Raw genomic sequence first — 20,612 nt, 5'->3', positions numbered from 1 at the left:
GGGTGCCACAAGCAGGTGCTGCTGAAAGGTGTGCTCAGAGCAGAGCAAATAGCACTAACATGATTCAAGCAAGCAGCATGAAGCAAAGCAAAAACTTCATTTATCATGTCATCCATTAATGAGCCCTTTTACATCTATTTCCAAACACATCAATGTTACCAGAGCTTAGAGTGACACCTAGCTCTCTCTTCAAACTAGTGTGTCTGTGAAAGCCAGTATGCCCACCAGGTGGTGCTGCACCCTCATCATTAACATTCAGAAGAGAAATTTTGGGCAACTGCATTCAAGAAACAGTTCTTGATTGCAGCTGACTCTACAGTAATAACTGCTGTTGCAGCTGCTGCTGAAAAACCTTTTTAGATCTCTAGAAAGACATGTACAGAGCTTGACAAGCAATCAGATACTTCAGCACTTGTCCTGTTATTCAGTAGGGCACCCAAAGGGGATAGAGCAGGACACTTTAACGGCAACGACTATTCTAAAGACATCAACATGCTGCAATCACATAGAACCCTGAACAGGCAGGTAAACCTACTAAGGAGGAGAACCATGTATCCCACCCCTTGAAAGAAGAGAAGGATATAAATGCAAGTGTAACACATTCACTATTCTGGCCTTGCATCTTTCCAATCATCTCCCCTGTAGTAACAGGTAATTTTGTACGACCTCTGCATCAGATCATGCAGAGCTGTAGAATGCCTGCCTATTGAGAATTCTCAGCCTGAATAGTGATTCATGTAGAAACACACACAGGCGGAATCCTCTGAAGGTGGAGGGCTGATCTTGTCTGATTTCAGAAGCTAAGCAGAGTCACACCTGGTTAGTACTTGGATGGGAAACCACCTGGGACTGAAGGTTGCCAACCAATGGAGGGCTCTTATTGTTGTACACTCAAAAACAAAGATGTAAAGGAGGTTGGGAGGTGTAAAAGTGCAGTGTACCTCCAATTTTAATTCACAAAAAATATGTGCTTCAGCTACAAGAAGTTGGTAGAAAACACAGTTATTGAAAACAGATTTTGGTGAATCCCTTCTATTAGACACAGCAGTTCACTACCAGTTCCCTGTGTCCTGGTCTTGTGCTTGGGAGTGAGTGCATATGTAGCCCCTAACCCAATCATCTACAGGTTGGAACTAAAAAAAACTTTAGAACTTTTCCACCAGGACTGGAAAACTGGCTAATAATAAGGAAAGATAGGCAGAATTCACTGGAGCAGTGGTTCCCAAACTGTGGGACCATGGTCCACCAGTGGGTCACAACCCAATTTTTGGTGGTTTGCAAAACTGACAAGGGTAGACTAGGCTGCTTGCATCAAAGGTTAAATAACTTGCTGCTTTAGGAGGGATAGCATTGCTGCCCAATCACCATTACAGCCACAGAGGTTTGAGCAGCTGGTAAAATGAAACTTTTTTAGGTGGGTCCCAGTGTTAAAATGTTTTACTGCTCTTCAGAGACAGTTTGATTAGGCCCATCAATCAGGGTGAAGTTGAGGGGGAGTGGACCTCCCAAATGTCTCCTATAGCAGGAGTTGTGATGTCATCAGCAGGAGTACTCAGAAGCCTCAGGCTCAACAGGAGGCAAACTGAGAGACTTGCCTACGGGCATATGTTAATATCTATTTCTTTCCCATGGGCTGCCCAAAAGACAGCATGAAGCTCATGTTACTTTAAGGCTATAATCCTATGCAAATTTATCTGGGAATAAGTCCTACAGAAGATTTCTAACTAAAGTCTTGTAAATGAAAGAAAATCTGTTTAGTCTAGCATTCTAATATACCTTTTACATTTCTCTAGGATTTTTTTTACTTCCATTTTTCATTGTTTGTACATTTGTTTTAAATCAGTGTTTCTCCAGGATGATCCTCCACTGTACCACTTCACATGGTCCAACTGTTTGAAGTACCACTGGAGGTAACTGGTAATGACTTACAGTCCAATCCTATCCACACTTTCCTGGGAGTAAGCCCTATTGACTCAAATGGGACTTTCTTCTGAGTAGACATGCATAGGATTGGGCTCTTAATCGCCAGTTACTTCTGAGTTGCGAGACCAGATGCAATGCGACAAACACCAGTAAGAGACTCAGGGTGGACTGGAGGGCTTTTTTGAGCTTGGAAAAGCATGCTTTGGAGCTCTGCTTGCTGAGCCTCTTACCGTTGTTTGTTGCTGATCTTGCTGCCAGGTGACAGGTGTACAGGGATTCTGCGAGTACCACCAGACACCACCTCAAGTACCACTGGTGGTACCCATATGACTGGTTGAGAAACACTGTTTTAAAGTATTGCAACCCACTCCAAGATTTTGGTATGCAATAAGCAAGATCTTTTAAATGAAGTACAGTAAGTTTCAAAGTAGGAATAAGTGGCAGGACTCTGCAGTAGACGTGTGTGTGTGTGTGTGTGTGTGTGTGTGTGTGTGTGTGTTGGCAGCAACAGCAAGGTGTCTCCTTCCAACAGTGGGCAGGAAATAACTGCTACATATTGGCCAGAACACAGAAGGGATAAAAGAGAAATCTGTAATTACAAGGAATATTACACACAGTGGAGAGAGAGAAATGTGAAAGGAAGGGGGTAGGAGTGCTATATCACCCAACACCTGCCCTCATTTTGGACTTCTATTCAAATATTGTTTTGCTCTAATTTAGAAATAACTTTTCACCAAGTGGATCTGAAGATGAATCTGGGATTTGCCTGCAGAAAACCTTTGTTTTGATGGTAACTTCAGGGTGTGGCTATCCCTCGCCTCGTATTCTCTTTCGAACAGAAGTCAGGTTGCCTCAGAACTGAGTTGAGCAATGTGGCGCAATCGCAGAACAGTTAACAGCCCAATCCTATGCATGTCTACTCAGAAGTAAGTCTCATTAGAGTCAATGGGGCTTACTCCCAGGAAAGTGTGGATAGGATTGGGCTGTAAGTCTGTTCTGGGGATCACTATCAGTTTGCAACAGTTCAACTCTTAAGAGATCACCTTCATCTGTTTGCATAAGAGAAGCCCACAACTCCCATTTTATAGAAAGGAAACTGAGGCACAAAGACTGTAGTTCACTGGGGCAGAGTTGAGTACTGACTGAATCTTCCAAGTCCCAGCCAGTCTGTCAGTTCCAGGGGTGACAGTGACAGCATTTTAGCAATACACTTGTAAACATACAGGCACATGCATTTACATACACCCAAATCCACCAACTATACATCTCTGCTGTGTTCAGGATGTTCCCGGTACCCATTCCTGACTCATCACTGCACAAAAGGGCTTTGTTTTGTCTGCCTGTTATCAAGGAGACCTGCCATCTCCTCCTTCAGCAGGATGGTTGGAAGGGACGCAGGTGGAGAACCAGCTGAGGCCCAGGGCTGAGAACCAGAAAACAGAGGCCAGCTGGGAACAAGGGAGTGAACAGAGAGGGCAAGAACAAGATAAGATAGAGAGAGAAATGCAAAATATGTCAGGGGAAGAGATGGAGGCTGTGTGTAAAAAGCTACTGCAGGCCCTGGGAAAGACATTCCTATTCTTGAGCTGCCTCCTCCCCCCCCTCGCATCAAAGCCTCCTCTCCTGACAGAGGGAGATCTCCCTCCCCTGCTTCACCCACACACCTGTGGCCTCAGTGGGGGTTGAGTGCAGGCCTCTTCAAGGCGTTTTAGCAATACCTGATCCATCCCATAAAGAGGAAGACTGACTCCTCCAGTTTCTGCCTGCAGTTGCCTGTGGAGCGTGACCTTTGGAGGTGCACCTTCTGAGCCTGCCCACTGCCCAGACTCTCTGGTCAACCCAGGGAGTTTCAGCAGTAAGAATTTGGGTTTCCTACCCCAAGAGCTTAATTGAAGTCAAGAATCAGCTCTGAAATGCCACCTCAGGGCACACAAATTACACCCCAAAATGATTTATTTTCAGAATGACCTGAAAATACTGAATGACCACAACCACTTAAACATACATGGTACTGCCAGGGAAGAGAAGAGTGTTTGAGCCCCAGCAGCCTCCCATTCTAGAAACTAAGTGCCACTCCACTCACAACATCCCCTCCCAGCTGACGAAGGTCAAAATTCCTATTATATGCTACATTTTAAGACAGCAGCATTGACTTGGCCATTTGCCAAGAGCCAGTGAAGAGCTGAAAATCTTTAAGATAGGATCAGTAAAGTCATATTAGCCTATCCCCAGTGGCGTAGTTAATGAACCTGTAGCCCGGTGCAGAGCTCAAAATGATGCCCTGGAAATGATGTCACAACCGGAAGTGACGTCACACCCAGGCTTTTTTAAAAGCAAAAATTGGGGGGAAACCTGCCTCCCCCCCCAGGAGTTCATCACCTACTTGATCTGCTACTTCCCCCCAGCCAGTGGCATAGCCAAGGAATCTATCTGCTACCTGGGATCAAAGAAGATTTTGTAGCCCCCCCCATGACAAAATCAAATTTAATTAAGTAAATAAATAAAAAGTGTGCCCCTTATTGGTTAGAGACACTGTGCTGGGGTGAAGAGGGATGCTTCGCCCTGCTAAATATAAGAGGAGCACCACTTGAAAAAGTGCCTCTTTTCCAGTTAGCAGGAGTAATTATTATGATACATGGAAATGAAAGCTGACTCATATTAACACCGTATTGGTTCCATGCTGTATCATAACAACATCTCATTGACTCACAGAACAATGTCTCATGGGTCAGTTTTGAGTTAAATAAATCCACCTTTGGTTCCATAAGGCAGTTGCGTTTTTGTTTTCTGGTTAATTGGCCATAACTTTTGATATAATACAGATATTTCAATGCGGTTTGTTTCATTGCATTCTTCATTAAATTACCTTTCCAATAATATATAACATGATGGTATTATTCATACATACCAATTTTTTTCACAATTTTGGCCACTAGTGTCAAGCTCAGCTTGTTGCCCCCCTAAAGCTTGTTGCCTGGTGCGACTGCTACCCCCGCACCCCCTTAGCTACGCCACTGCCTATCCCACAGTGGTTTCATCCCAGCCAGATACAAAAACTCAGCCTCTCCAAGTGCAAGAGAGTACTAGAAGATTGAATATAGGCAGGAGGTCTGGTCTAGAGGGTAGAGCCTTTGTTAGCCCGAAGATAACATCAGAAGGTCGCCAGTTTGAGGACACTGGCAGCTCCCTGAATGGCTGAGAATGGCAAGACCTTGAAGCAGCTGACAAGCCCAGCTGAGTGATTCCACCTGCTCTTGGTGTGAGCAAGAAGCATCTTGACTGCCCTCCATGTGAGAGATGGAGCTGCTTGTCAGCCTGCCTGGGAGAACTGGAGGCCAGAAGTGAGACCAAACCAGGAAGATCCATTCTGAAATGTTGTTGGTTCTTGAAAGAGGGAACCTCTATGTTTGTAAAAATCCCCTTGAGGGATTTAGAAATACCTGCCTATGTAAACCGCCTTGAATAAAAGAGGAGTAATCCGATGACCAGAAAGGCAGTATATAAAAACCTAGTTATTATTATTATTATATAGCCACTAGACGCTGTTCCAGAACCACCATTTAGAGCACGATACCATAGTCTTTCGAGACTGAAGGTTGCCAACATGAGGATATATAGCCCCTGGGGCGACCTGAGCTTCCCCACCGGGAGCCACATGGACTCTTCTGCCTTCTCTATCAGTTTTGCAGCATAAAAACAACTGGTTCTGTTTGCAATGTACTGAACTTTGCAAGAGATAGAACAGAACTGCAGCTCTATCTGAAGTGTGCCTGGATACATATGAAAACATGAGGAATTGATTCAGAAAGTGACCTGTTCATCAAATGTATCATCTGATGCAATTAGAAACCTGTTCCATTTGCAGCTACAATTCCTTGCTCCATTGGTTAGAATTGAGTTGTCTCTTCATTTTGACAGAAGGAAAGGTCTGTGTAACTCAGAATCTTGTCACACTTTTGCATCCTCGCCAGAAGCATCAGAGAAGAAAGGCTCCTCAAATTATACACTGTTTATACAATAGTCCTCTCTCTCTCTCTCTCTCTCTCTCTCTCTCTCTCTCTCTCTCACACACACACACACACACACACACACACACACACACTTCACTTCTTGGGTTGAAACTAATTTTGCTGGAAATTAAATTTTCCTTCAAAAATACTTCATTTTTTGGTTCATACTTGCTTGTTGCTGCTGTTTATCTTGACTCCTGATCTATCCTTTACTTAGGGATATGTGGGAGAGTGGTCCCACCCAACCAGGAATCATGTGGTGAACAAAATGATGTCACTATACAACACTATACTGATCTGAATGTGCCATTCACTCTAGATGGCCTCTTTTATTCACAGTCCCCTGCCTTATCTGCAATATGGGTTTTAATAAACCTGACCTATCTTACAGAGAGGTTGTAAGCATTACAAGAAGACAAGGTACGTGAGACCTTTATCAGCAGTATATAAAGTATTGCTATTACTTCTGATGTGATCTTGTTGCCAGATGTCAGTAAAATAAAATACATAAGCCAAGACAACCAGGAAGATTTGGCTAAAATAGCACCAATGTGGAAAAACGCACTGTGCAGCACAATCCTAACTTGCGTTGGAACCAGCAGGCCAGCATGCTTGTGCTGTATCCACTGCAATTTTCAGGCACTTAATGGCTCAGTCCAAGGCAAGGGGAATTGCTTCCCCTTACCCCGGGGAGAGCCACTGCAGCCCCTATGGGGTGACTTGGATCTGTGCCACCTCCAGAGATAGCACAAATCCAAACAGCCTGGCCCCACCTCCCACTCCCCCAGCCCATGGTCCCGCCTGCTGCCCACCCTCCCCCCACCTCAGAACACCTCCCCCACCTCCTCCCCACCCTCCCCAGACCCCTGTGTCAGCCGAGCTCGGCCAACGCAACTCACCCTTTTCCTGGAGTCCACATTGGCACAGGGAGGCCAGTACAAGTCCGTGCACCAGCCTAACCCCACTTATGTCGGTGCAAAAGTGCTTTACTTTCTACCCCTTAGGACTGCACCCTTAAAACACTCAAGTGAACATCTTTGGGCTTCCTCCCAGAAGAGGCATTTTTGGCATTGTTGAATATAACTGTGGAAAACATTGTTAGTAGATTCAGCTCAGTACTGCCTCAGCTGGGGGGGGGGCTTACTTCTGAGTAAGCATGCATAAAATTGGTTGCGCATGTGTTTCCATTAGTTTGGGGAGGCATGACTTGGAACACTGCCTGATGCTGCCATGGGTCCACTGCTTCTGCACTTGAAAAAAAAACTCTTAACATGCTCTCTGTGCACTGTGGTGAAACCCAAAAGTGTGGAGACTCTCGCACTGTCCTTATAAATGAAACCACAGTTCACAATTCCAGATTTCACTGCAGTGTGCAAGGAGCAAGGAAAGGAGGGAAATGGTCTGATTTGTGCTCAGGTGACTGCAAAGCAGGTCAGTAACACTTGAATTGGCAGGTGGGGCAGGAGGTAGAGAGTGGCAGAGTAAAGATGAAATCCAAATCCACCACCCCCTCAGAGCCCTCACAATCTGCTGCCAATGTGGCTGTGTGAATAGACCAGTGCTGGCTGCACTTAGGTTAGTTGGGGCTACATCACTTGTGAAAACTACTAATGCAGAACTGAAACTGGAAGAGAACCAGCTGTAAAGTGAATGTGCTTCCTATCCAATATAAGTGTCACGTTTGAATTTGAATTTCAGATACATGAACAGTGAAACAAACAAACATGCAGACACAACCATCTCTTGTTAGAATAGCCAAAGCAGTACCAGGTAAACCCAAATCCAACAAGGTAAGTCATCATCTGAGGCTGCCCTGGTCTGCCTCTCTTACCTGCTCAACGGTCCACCTGCTGCCTCTTATTCCCATTCTCATCACCCAGACTGCTCAAAGGAGCTGCCTTAGTCCTTCTGATAATTATGTCGGGTTCAGAGAAGAAAATGGCAAGGCCATCTCTTGCTGAGGCACTGGCAGCTCACTGGTTGGTGGGTGCTTCTGATGCTTTGTGATGTCACTGCTGCTACATGTCCACACCAGTGAAAATGTCCTTTGCTGGCACAAGAGCATGGAAAGCTGAGAGGTAACATCTTGAGTCTGCCAAGATCACCAAAACTGCTCAGCGGAGGAGGACACGCCACAGCTGTGGGCACAACAACAACCAAAGACCCCTAGGCACTTTCTTGTTCAAACATTGGCACCTCATTGCTGGTTGGTGGGGATACTGGTGCTTTGTGAAGTCACTGCTGCTATGTGTTCACATAAGTGAAAAAAAACCATTGGCAGGTAAGAGCATGGAAGACTAAGAGGAGGCAACATCCCAAGTCTGGCCGGGTCATCCAAGCTGCTCAGCTGAAAGAACACTGTACGGCTCTTGATACATTGCCACTCGTAACCAACTAAAATGGCTCAGGAGATCGACTGGCTAAGCAGTCAGGCTGGCATGTGCAAAGTAAATCTCTACAGCCCCAGTGAACAGAAAGAACAAGAACGTAAAGTAATCTGCTTTGTTGACGTCTCCAACCTGAACCCAAAGGACAGGCATTCAATGAATATTGGCCATAACCCTGCTGATGAGGTTGATTTGGGGAATCTAGAAGAGAAGGAGATCATCATAATCAAGGACGATGAACAATGCAATCATATGAACACTGAGGGAGCAGTCTGCCTTTTCAAGCAAGGTTCCTCAGACGACATCAATGTTGTTAGCTGGCTCAGCAATGACCTTCAGAAATACGCAGTTGGATTCAAGCATGCACTGACTCCCTCGGGGACTCCTCGTAAAACCAATTCATTTGATTCGCCCCGACCTGATAAAGCATCCCAGAACAACAACAACACTGCTCCCAGTGCTTCAGTCAATGAAAGAGAAAACCCTGATGATCTCGCCTACTATGCCCATAAACTCTGCTCCTTAGTTGTTGAAATGACGCGGAAAGAGATAAAGGACAAATGGGAAAGCTCTGGAAAGTGTATCCGCCAGACGATTAGTCCCCATAGTGGAGGGACCAAGCCACCGTCAACCGATGGTGTCGAAGCAAGTAAGACACCTCAGGAAAGGTCTGTCAGGATCGAGGACCCATTTCAAAGTGAAAGAGCGAACCAAAATAATTTCAAGGAGACAGAGAGATATTCCGACACCGCAAAGAAGCATGAGGACTTCACTTCGATAAGCAAAGGGATGATGGTATGTGCAAATCAAGCTGCTTCAGACATGATGCTGTCATTCTTGAAGACCATGAAAGTCCAGAAAGGGAAGCACGCTCAGCCTGCTTGTGCAGTTTTAAAAGAGGTGTTCTTGAGACACACCAAGGAAATTGTATCTGACTTCATCGACTCCTCTATGAAAAACCTACACAACATCACAGGGGCCCTCATGACAGACTCGGACTTTGTTTGTGCAGTGAAGAAGAACCTGTACAATGTGGGCATCCAGAAGACAATGGAGATTTTGGAAGCCATGGTGAAACGCTTGTTTAAACTCCTCGAAGATAAATCGTATAGATCTCAAAACCTAGGATTTGCAGCATTTAAAACGGGGGCTCAGGGAAACCAACGAACTCAGGGCATGCAGTTTGCATCCTTGAAAACTGAGTCACCAATCTTGGGAAAGGACAGAGGAGGTGGGCCCACAAAGCCTTATCCCTCTGGAAGCAGAGGGCCTGAAAACCAAGCGTCTCTGGATGTGTATGCGAAAGAGATTCTTGTATCAGCATTAACACAGATACAACAACACCTGTTAGAAAAAACCCGGGACTGGGCACGCCGTGAAGCCAATACATCATCGTTTGGCTACGTTCACCATGATCAAAATCATGATTGGGCCCCTGGAAGCTACAGTTCAAAACCACGTGAAGGAAGGCCAGACAGTCAACAGTCCGAAGCCCTAAAAGATAAAGCAGGCCTCGTATTGTCAATGATCCAGAAGATCATGAATGAGGCTGGTTTAAATCTAGACTGTGACCAAAACAGGCGATAGAAACACAGCAAGGAAGGGCCTTATTAAACCAGACCAATGGAGCATCAGATCTGTATGGATGAACAAGCAAATCTATTGACCAAGTGGTGGTATCTGTAATGACAATGATCTGTCTATTCATTGGTAAAGGCATCTGGCTCTGGTTTTAGCTAATTATATACCATCATCATAACCCCATTGCAAATCTGCAATGGAATGGAATTCAAACTGGCTGATTAAAGAAAGAAAAAATGGTAGCTGGGGAGAACCATCAATTAAAAACAAACATTAAAAAGTAAGAAGACAGGCAATGCTCTTAGTGGCTTCTTCAAAGCTTAACAAATATCCAGGTAACAGCCAACTAGATCATTATATTGAAGAAGCCATAGTGACTGGTAGATTTCTTCTAGCTGATGGGAGAGGGCTACCAGGAGACCAGGGCCAAATTGTGTGCTGCCTCCTCCCTAAGATTTTGGTGGATCCAAAATATGTTAGTCTTGGCTAGTCCTTCCTAACCTTTATCTAGAATATAGTACAGTAATGGGCAGTCCGACCCAGCAAAAATACCCCTGCGCCAAAGCAGCAGCACCAGCACGGTTTGATCTGCATCCTGCGGGGGAATTTTGCATGCTGGAGGTCTCCTTGAGGTAAGGAGACATTCATCTCTTTGCCCAGGGAAAGCCCCAGCCAGCACAATGGGACTACTCAGACCCCCACCAGTAAAATAGCTGGCACAAGTCCGAGTTGATCTCTGTCAGTGGATCAGGCCTGGGCAGGGGGATAGGCTGGTGCCACTGATCATGCCCCCTCTCAGGCCTCATCTACCCTCCCCCACTCCTGTTGCCCCCTGCCCTTGCTCTGTCCCACCCCTCCTCGCCCTCTCCTGACCTTCCCCTACCCCTGCACTGTGTGGCATAGCATTTACTTGGTCCAGCAGGCACCGCTCCTTACTCTGGTGCCAAAGGGGTAGCGCAGACCTTTCACTGGTGCTGCAAACTGGCCCACTGTTGCAACATACTTTATGGCACATTTGCGACAGTCTGCACTGGTGGAGCACATGCTCTGCTGGTGCATCTGCCAGATAGGATTGTGCCAGAAGTGCATGTATTAAATCTTCCAGAAGTGCTCTATGAAACTCAAACAAGGTAATGCTTTATGTTGTATTTTAGGGGTCAGATATCAGTCAAAACACTCCAGAAGCTCTAAATAAATAGTTAACAGCCTACCCGCTTAACACACACATGTACGCAGATGCCTGCAAAGCTGCTTTCCTGTGGTGTTATTGCCCTGGACTGTGATAAGTAGGAATATTGCAATCATGTGAGTACAACTGATCACAGGGCTCTTTCCACTCAATCCATACTTGTCAACGAGGCACAGCTCCCTATCCATGTATAAAGAAGCTGGTGTGGTGCCTAAGAGATTGAGCTATGAAGCAGGAAGTCCCTGTTTCAGATCTCACTTCTTGTTTATTATTATTATTTTTTAAATATAATGCCCTTCTCAGAGCCAAAATCAGAATGGTTTACAATAAAACAACTGAGAGAGAACGGCCACCTAGGTTAAATAAACCTATTAAAAACCAGAATGCCTGACAAAAAAGCCAAACCATCTGGTGGGGGAAAATAAAGTTGGAGGGCACTAACTACAGTTCAAGGGGAAGGGAGTCCCATAACATGGGGGTCACCTCTGAGAAGGCCTCTCACCAGTTGCTGCTCTTGGGACTCAGGGCCGAATCCTAATCAACTTTCCAGTATTGATGCAGACTTGCTACTAGGGGATGTGCCTCATCCTGCAAGGGGGGGGGAGTTATGGAGGCCTCCTCAAGGTAAGGCATGTTTGTTCCCTTACCTCAGGGTTGCATTGTGGCTGCATTGGTGCCGGAAAGTTGGATAGGATTGGGCTCAGTAAACCAGTGGTTCCTGAACCAGTGGGTTGCAACCCACTAGTCTGGGAAGCACTTGTTACTTGCTCCTTAAGGGGCTGAGAGGGGAGTTTTCAACTTGCCTCCCCCTGTGCTAGCCTCTCGGGGTGCAGGGCTCCCCGAGCCTTAGAAATGTTGAAAATACCGACTGGAAACCACTTCCGGTTTTTGATCATGAAAACTGAAGTAGTTTCCAATCTGTATTTTTAACATTTCTAAGGCTTGGCGGGCCCTGTAGAGATGTCTGCGGGGCTCTCTGCATGCCCCAGAGGCCAGCACAGAGGGAGGTAACCCCCCTCTGTCCCTGTCAGCGATGGGATCCTGGGGACCATGAAGCTGCCTTCTCCCCACCCCACAACAACAATTCTTCCCAAACTTCCAAGGAGAAGTTTTGGAACCACTGTGCTAAGCTGTTGTCAGATTTACAACAAGGAAACATGTTTAGTGTTTTGAATGCTCAAAAGCATTATGCAAATACTGACTATTGTTATTATTGCACACAGAAAGGCAAAATATGTTATGATAATGGAGATGTGAACTGGTTTCTTGCAGCATATGTTTTTATAGGAAACAATTCCGATGTGGATATGTCTATAGCTGTGAAATGAAGTGGTGTTCAATGCCATCACCAAAGGTGGCAGCCTAAAACTCAAAATTAATTGATAGTTTCACAAATTCACGCAATCATTAAACAGACAATAAAGTGAATGTGGTGTTGCCAGACTGCAAGCCAGAGAAGAGGCCAGTGTCATCCAGCTCATAGCACAGTTCCAGCCTATGTTTCCACAGCTCTCCTCTTCAAGGCAATAGCCCCTTTCTGTGGTACCATCTGGCAAGTGTAAAGAAAATAGGAACAGAAGGAAAAACCACTATTAGAAAGGAGTAAAGCTGAACCAAATTACAGATTGGCCTTTAGAAACCCACAGTGCAATCCTATGCATGTCTACTCAGAAGTAAGTCCAATTTATTTCAATGGGTCTTACTCCCAGGTAAGTATAGAATTGTTGCCTAAGGGCCCAATCCCATCCAACTTTCCAGCATTGATGTGGCTGTGCATTATGTGTTGGGGGAGGGTGCAGTCATGAAGATCCCTCTTACCTCTGGGTTGCATTGCAGCTGCATTGGCACTAGAAAGTTGGATAGGATTGGACCTCAGTTGAATACCACTACAGTAAATAAGGCCATTGCTTGCATCTTTGGTTGCCTAGACCCAAAGAGCCCAGTCCTATCCAAATTTCCTTTGCTGATGCAGCTGTGCCAACAGGCTGTGTGCTGCATCCTGCAGTGGAGGGGCAGTCACAGAGGCCTCTTCAAGATAAAGGGCTGTTTCTTGCCTTATCTCCAGGCTGCATTGCAACTGATTGGTGCTGAAAAGTTGAATAGTATTGGGCCCTAAGTTGCACAGAAACAGATCATTGGTTGCAATCCTGTAAAGTTGCCTAAATTCCATTGACTTACAATCATTACAAGGACTATTAATGAATCAGCCCTTGTTCACTGGGCAAAGGAGCACCTTTTAAAGTGGTAGCTCTCTTATATTTAAGAAAGGAGAGAGCAAATGTCTCCAACCCCAACATTATGTCTTCTCTAGTAGCTGTTTGCTGATGTCACTCCTGCATCCTTTTTCAGACTGTGAACCCTTTGGGGACAGGGAAATTCCCCCCCCCCTTTATTTTGCTAAGAAAACCACATTGTTGCCTTTTTTTGTTGAAAAGCGGTATAAATGTTTTAAATAGTAATCACAATTAAAGCAAGCCAACCAATTAGGTTAATGCTGCCATCATTTCTCATAGCCTGGCTTCTGTGCCATTAGCAGCTGCATGACCACCAAGAGGTTTCACAAGTGACCCTTTCCCCATCGCTGAGTTCAAGTGACAAAACACTGCGCTTCCTGTCTTCATGAAATTGTCAATGGTGCCTGAGTTCAGCCAGGAAAGAAAGGATGGTGGCCCTTGTCTTATCCTTACCATCTGCCTTACATACATTTGCATCATGTTACAGAATCACAGAACTAGAGACTGCTCCGTGACTTGCATGCACCTTCCCTTCAGTGGCTTCTGGACTTAACAACAACAGACATACACAATATGGAAATGGACCAAAACAATGGTTGGCCTCTCTACTTGTAACTACTCGTACAAGCAAAGGCGGATGTGCCATTAAAACTTACATGGATAAAGACATTTCAACACCTGCAGTGTTTCGCACCCTGCCCATCACAATTAAAGGTATAAGACAGAATCCACCCTCCTTTGCATCCATACCTTCAAGAGGCTCATCTGGCTCTTGAACCAGCAGCCCTTGAGAAAATAAGCAGTTGACTGCTCTCTAAACTGTTAAGCCATCATAGAAATCCAGGCAGTTCTGCTGGAAGGGATAAACACAGGGCACAAGCCTAAACAGGTCTACTCAGAAGTAAGTCCTAGTTTGTTCAATGGGTTTACTCTCAGGAAAGTGTGGTTAGGATTGCAGTCACAGTCTACTAGGATACTCATGACCTAAGCATGCAGGAAGCCACAGCTTCCACTCTTGCCACTTATCCTGAGCTTTGAACACCCAACAAGGACCTACATTCAAGGCTTTTGTGATTCTGTATCCATCCAGGAAGGGCCAGTGGTCATCCTGAGCTTGGAATTTGCATCTGTGCAAGGAAAACATAAGGGCAAAGTGACAGGTGAGGTGAGCAGCCTGTGATCAAATCACCAGATTTTTTTGTTTTCATGGGGGGGGGGGGGGGAGTAGTTATTTGGATCAGAGCTGTAGAACTATAGGATGGGGTATTTCTGGCTCTAAATTAATCCCCCAGCAGAAAAACAAAATGAAACAGGCACTATACAGCATATACTATTTAATATCGTAGGCAGGCACTATACTATACACTATTTTTCCACTGTGTAGTTTGTCCCTAAGAGGCCCACCCACCTAGCCATAAATCAGAGCATCAAAGAGGCCAATCCTACATATCCCCCGCCCCGCCCCGCCCCGCCCCACCCCACCCCCCCAATGATGCAGCAACTCCAAAATGTCTATTGTAGCATCCCATGGAGGAGCAGTTGCAGAGGTCTTCTCTGCATAAGTCTCCACATTGGAGTGGAATCAATTCAGTTCTATTCCAGCAAATTTGTTGGCATAGGTGGACCCATGTGAACCTATTCAGTGGAAATTGGTCCAGGAAGTGGAGTAGGATTTGGTGGCTGCCCCTGCTGCCAAGCCTGTCTCCTTCCCAGACCCGATCCACTCATCCCCTACACTGTTGCTGCCTCATTCCACCCTCCCATCACCCTGTCCCACCTCCCCTACTGTCTAACCTGCCTCAGCAGACAGACAGCAATCCCCCCAACAGGCACAGGAAGTCTTTGGCCTTCCAACTGGTGCCCAGAACACTACTTTGTGCAGACAAAGACAAAGACAGCAGAACACTACTTTGTGCGCTACTGGAAGTCGTGGAACACTTGTTCCGCCAGCACTACAAGCCCATAGGATTGGGCTGACACTCCCTGTGCTGTTCACAATGCATCCTCACTAACTTATGTGCTAGTTGAGAGGATGCCATCATAGATAGATGAGGTTGGTTGAACCCATTGATTCTCTTGGTATTTTTCTCTCTGGTACTAATGAAGACTAAAGTGATTTATTTTCTTCTCTTAAGAAGGTATAAACACTACAGAGGGATACAAAGCCTTCACTCTTGGGGCAACTCATGGTGTGGGCAGAGAGGGCATATCACGGAATACACATGGCCAGAAGCTGCCGTCTCAACAATGTTCTGAGCTAATATCGCTGCACTCACATGAATAAGCACAAACAACAAGCAGTACTTCTGAGCAAGTCAGGGCTATTGCCAGTCTAGTAGGGGCAGGCAGAAGGTAGATCTGGATCTACCAACAGATTTCTGAGTGACTACTAGTTTATCAGGGTTCCTGACTCACAGTTGTTTAACAATAGCAGTAGCAACAACAAAAGTCGGCAGCCCTGGGCACACTCCCTTGCCTGATTCACAAACAAGTTGTACATTTCTAAGCCTCAGTGTTCCCCAGCTGTAAAATGTGCTTAGGAGACCTGCCACAACTTGCCAGGCCTTAAACCTACAATTAAAAAAAATTGAATTCTCTGCCATGGCTGGCCTTCTCCTAATAATTTCTTTCTTGCCCTCGGTGCTTCTCACCTGTACAAATGAGCTTGAATTTAGTGGCCTTTGACCAGGTCTTTATGCAGCTCTGTTGACTAGTTTTAGAATTTTGTTGAGCCCTTGCTCTGTAGCAACTCGGATCTAAATTGATACTTCTAGATGCAAGTTGTTCCAGAGTGTGGCTCATAGGGTTCAGCAGAAAATTGGCTCTACCACCCCCAGCCACCCTTGGACCTCCAGATTTTAATTAAAGACAAAGTTAGCCCCACAAGCCTGTAATCAGTCCAGCCCTGCTGCTCAGTATTAATCATCCTTGAGTTTCCAAAATTTTACTTCTCCATGAAAATCTATGAGGACTGGCCGAGATCTGCCTCTGCATTCCTTTCCAGAGAATAGTGGTTCATCTCTTTAATGGGAGTGGGCAGAGCCATCCTAGAAACAGATTGAAAAGGGGAAAAGGTTCATGTATCAAAACAGACTTGAGCCTTAGTAACTCTCCTGGAGCTCTATAGGACGAATGGGCTGCCATCTAAACACAGCTGAAAGAGATCCAAACCTAGTCCAGTTGCTAGGATCTCTGAGAGGAGCCATGAGGGCCACCCCTTTACTCTCTCATGTATAAATGCATGGCTACTGTTCGCTCCCTAGAGCAAAATAAGAAGTGTTGCATTTATGAAACCTGTTGCAGCAAGGACAGGCCGATGGGCTGCATGCACAGCAGGTGGAACTTACACCATCCTGGTGATATTATGCTGCAAGGAAAGCTTCAGGCTGTATGAAAAGATGAGCCAACAGTTTGGAAACTGAGTGCTCCAAAACTCTGCAATGCCTTTTGAGCTTCAAAGGGGCTGACTTGACCTCTCTTGGGCAGGAGCGGGCAGGTCAGTGCAGGGAAGTTGCCTCCTCCTGGCACACAGCTCATATCCAAAGGCCAATGAGTCAGGAGGGAAGGACTACGCAAGAAAGGGAAGGGAAGGAGCAGTGCCCAAGCAAACGCAGCCCCAAGAGGCCTCCCCCCCCCCCGACACTAATGAAGATAAAGTGAGTCAATTCTTTTCTTCGCACAGGGAAATTTAGTAACTAAGAGAGAAAAAATGCTTTCAAGTGTATTCATCTAGAACAGGGCCCGTAGGCTAAAGATTCCAGCAGAGTGAGCTGGACCTTGAGATATGAATGACACACTAAAAAAGGAGGGGGAAAAACACCCAGGCATGTATATCCATACAGCAAAACACAAAGACATGCAAGCACGCATGAGCATACAATCCTGAATGAAAAGAAATGCTGCATGCAGAAGGATTGAAGAACTGCCCATGCTGAACCAGTTCAGAGTCCATCTAGTTCAGGATTCTGTTTGCAGACCTCCGCCCAGAGGTCTCTAGGCAGATGAGTTTGCATATAAATTAATGCTGACCATGCACTTTTTTGCATAAAAAGTGCACGGTAGGTCAGAAATGCTCAGCACTGTAAGCATGTATAAAGGGGGTGCCTCCATGGTGGTCTTGAAGGATGGCAGAGATGCATCTGACCACAAATGCGGGAGATGGCCCCCTGCCTGTTTCCAGAGCCATGCTATAGTCAAGAATGAATACAGGTCTGGCAGAGGCTATGTGCTCTGCGTAAAAGGATTGGCAGGGTTTAGCCCACAACTGAGAAAAAAATCATACTGTATTTGAATGCTTGAAGTATTTCCAGTTTGTTCAAAAAAACTTAACCAAGAGCAGTGGGCACAGTCTTGGGGATGAACTCACAGAATAGGTACACATACACAAGTATACACAGAGATCCACACCAAACAATACTTCAAGAGCTTGCGTCCTGAGTACACTTCTGTACTGCAGCGAGTCATGGACTCTTCACTCACAACAGGAGAGGAAACCGAACACTTTCCACATGCGCTGCCTCAGACGCATTCTCAGGATCACCTGGCAGGACAAAAGTTCCAAACAACACAGTCCTGGAACGTGCTGGAATCCCTAGCATGTATGCACTGCTGAAACAGAGACGCCTGCGTTGGCTCGGTCATGTCGTGAGAATGGATGATGGCTAGATCCCAAAGGATCTCCTCTATGGAGAACTCCTGCAAGGAAAGCGCCCTACAGGTAGACCACAGCTGCGATACAAGGACATCTGCAAGAGGGATCTGAAGGCCTTAGGAGTGGACCTCAACAGGTGGGAAACCCTGGCCTCTGAGCGGCCCGCTTGGAGGCAGGTTGTGCAGCATGGCCTTTCCCAGTTTGAAGAGACACTTAGCCAACAGTCTGAGACAAAGAGGCAAAGAAGGAAGGCCCATAGCCAGGGAGACAGACCAGGGACAGACTGCACTTGCTCCCGGTGTGGAAGGGATTGTCACTCCCGAATTGGCCTTTTCAGCCACACTAGACGCTGTTCCAGAACCACCATTCAGAGCGCGATACCATAGTCTTTCGAGACTGAAGGTTGCCAACAGCAATAAGTAGGCTGCCCAGGCACCCAAAGAACATGACTAGTGTGCTCCATTCTTTGTGAACAAAGGATTGTTCTTAATATAGTCACGCAGTTGGAAGTGCTGCTTGTCACCTTGCAAGCCCTAAACAGTTTGGGTCCAGGTTCTTGTGTGAAACTGCCTGTTCACTGAGGTTGTGAGGCCCTCTTGTTTGTCCTGCCTCCTTCAGAGATATGGCTGTGGTGGGTACATGTGCTGGGACCTTCGCTGTTGTGGAAGACACAAGCAGAGTTTCCCCATTACTTCACGGCACCTTAATTAAGCTATTTCTGCCCAACGTTGCAACAGGGACCAAATGTGTATACCTGTGGGCTGGGCAAAAATGGGTTAAGATAAATGCCACACCTTTTGATAGAGTAAGTTCATTATTCAGCTGAGAGCCACAAGAGTTATATGATCAAAATCAAGTTATAGGATCAAAATCAATTGAAATTCAAGTCATGAGTATGAATGTGTGACACATCACCAAGATGAGGCTAAAGAAAGGAGACTAAATATAAACCTAAACACAGATGTTGGAGAGGGGAGGGGGGCACCACTACATCTTCATAATTCATTCTGTAAAAATTCCAAATGGTGTTGTGACCAGAGTGTGAGATAATGCTACTAATGCTAACAGACAGCAATAGACTGTTATTGCAGACCTCATCTTTATGCAGACCTCATGCCACTCCCAGAGAAAGACAGGGACTCCATATATTCTTGGCCAAAGACTGCTAACCAGCATTTTATCTTTGTGACAGTGAACACAGTATCCCCTTGCAGTAATTTTCCCCTCACCAATACACAGACGTAGACCTCCCCCCTATTAAAATCCATGGGCAGTGGCATAGCTAATGAACGTGTAGCCTGGTGCAGGGCTCAAAATTATGCCCTGGAAGTGATGTCACAACCAGAAGTGACATCACACCTGGGTTTTTTAAAAAGTGCAAATTTGGAGAAACCTGCCTCCTCCTCCCAGTAGCTCAGCATCCAATTGATCTGCCACCTCCCCTCGGTCAGTGGCATAGCTAAGGCATCTGTCTACTACCTGGGATCAAAGAAGATTTTGTAGCCCCCCCCCCCTCCCATGACAAAATCAAATTTAATTAAGTAAGTAAATAAAAAGTGTGCCCCTTATTCATTAGCGACACTGTGCTGGGGTGAAAAGGGACAGTGATTCTCCCCCTGCTAAATATAGGAGGCGTACCACTTGAAAAAGTGCCTCTTTACCAGTTAGCAGCAGTAGTTGTATTATGGTACAAGGAAATGAGAGCTGACTCATATTAATGCCTTATTGGTTCCATGCTATATCATAATAACATCTCATTGGATCTCAGAACAATCAGTCAGTTTTGAGTTAAAGAAATCAACTTTTTGTTCCTTTAAGGCAGTCGTGTTTTTGTTTTCTGGTTAATTGGCCATAACTTTTGATAGAAAATGGATATTCTAATGTGGTTTGTTTCACTGCATTCTGCATTAAATTACCTTTCCAATGATATATAACAAGATGGTAATATTCATACATACCAAGTTTTTCACAATTTTGGCCACTAGTGTCAACCTCAGCTTGTTGCCCCCCTAAAGCTTGTTGCTCGGTGCAGCTGCTACCCCCTGCACCCCCTTAACTACACCATTGTCCATGGGTGTTCTCTTTTTACACATATATGTACATTTCATTATGTATAATGCAAAAGCACTAAGCCAAAGGCCTTTTCCGTCGCAGAATGTAAAGTAACATGTAAAGTAATGTAAAGTTTCGATGTGTTGCCTGACCCTTTTGCAAATGTGCATGGATAACATGTGAGGGAAAATCAGGCCTCAAAAAGCCTGGACTCATTCTGGATAGAGGCACTTCATTACCAAAATTGGGGAGGGGGGCAGGGAGAAGGAACTCCCTTTCCTCCTTTTGCAGATCGGGCTTGCTCTGACAATGGGGGCCAAATTCAGTGCAGAGAAGTTGAGAAGGAGTTGCAACTATGGTTCGAACTCAGAACCTCTCTCTCTCTCTCTCTCTCTCTCTCTCTCTGTGACTGTGTGTGTTCACTTCCCGCTTGCCAGATACTTCCTCATACTAGCCCTTTTCCATTATGCATCTGCAGCACTTGATCACAACTACACACAAGGCAAAGTGTATCCCACTGCTAATAAATTGCTTGTGACCCCCTCCCATCCTCATGAATCTCAGATGGTGAGGTGGTGGTGGTGA

The 20,612-nt window shown here is 45.6% G+C and overlaps 1 pseudogene; it reads left to right on the top strand.

Moving 5' to 3' along the window:
• The first annotated feature begins 8,332 nt into the window (after positions 1-8,332).
• LOC136636231 (A-kinase anchor protein 4 pseudogene) lies at positions 8,333-9,907 on the top strand (annotated as a pseudogene).
• The last annotated feature ends 10,705 nt before the right edge of the window (positions 9,908-20,612 follow it).

This window comes from Tiliqua scincoides, chromosome 1 (assembly GCF_035046505.1).
Source record: "Tiliqua scincoides isolate rTilSci1 chromosome 1, rTilSci1.hap2, whole genome shotgun sequence".
NCBI classification, from domain to species: domain Eukaryota; kingdom Metazoa; phylum Chordata; class Lepidosauria; order Squamata; family Scincidae; genus Tiliqua; species Tiliqua scincoides.
Note: the sequence above shows the minus strand (reverse complement) of the source record. Positions and strands in the feature narration are given on the sequence as shown.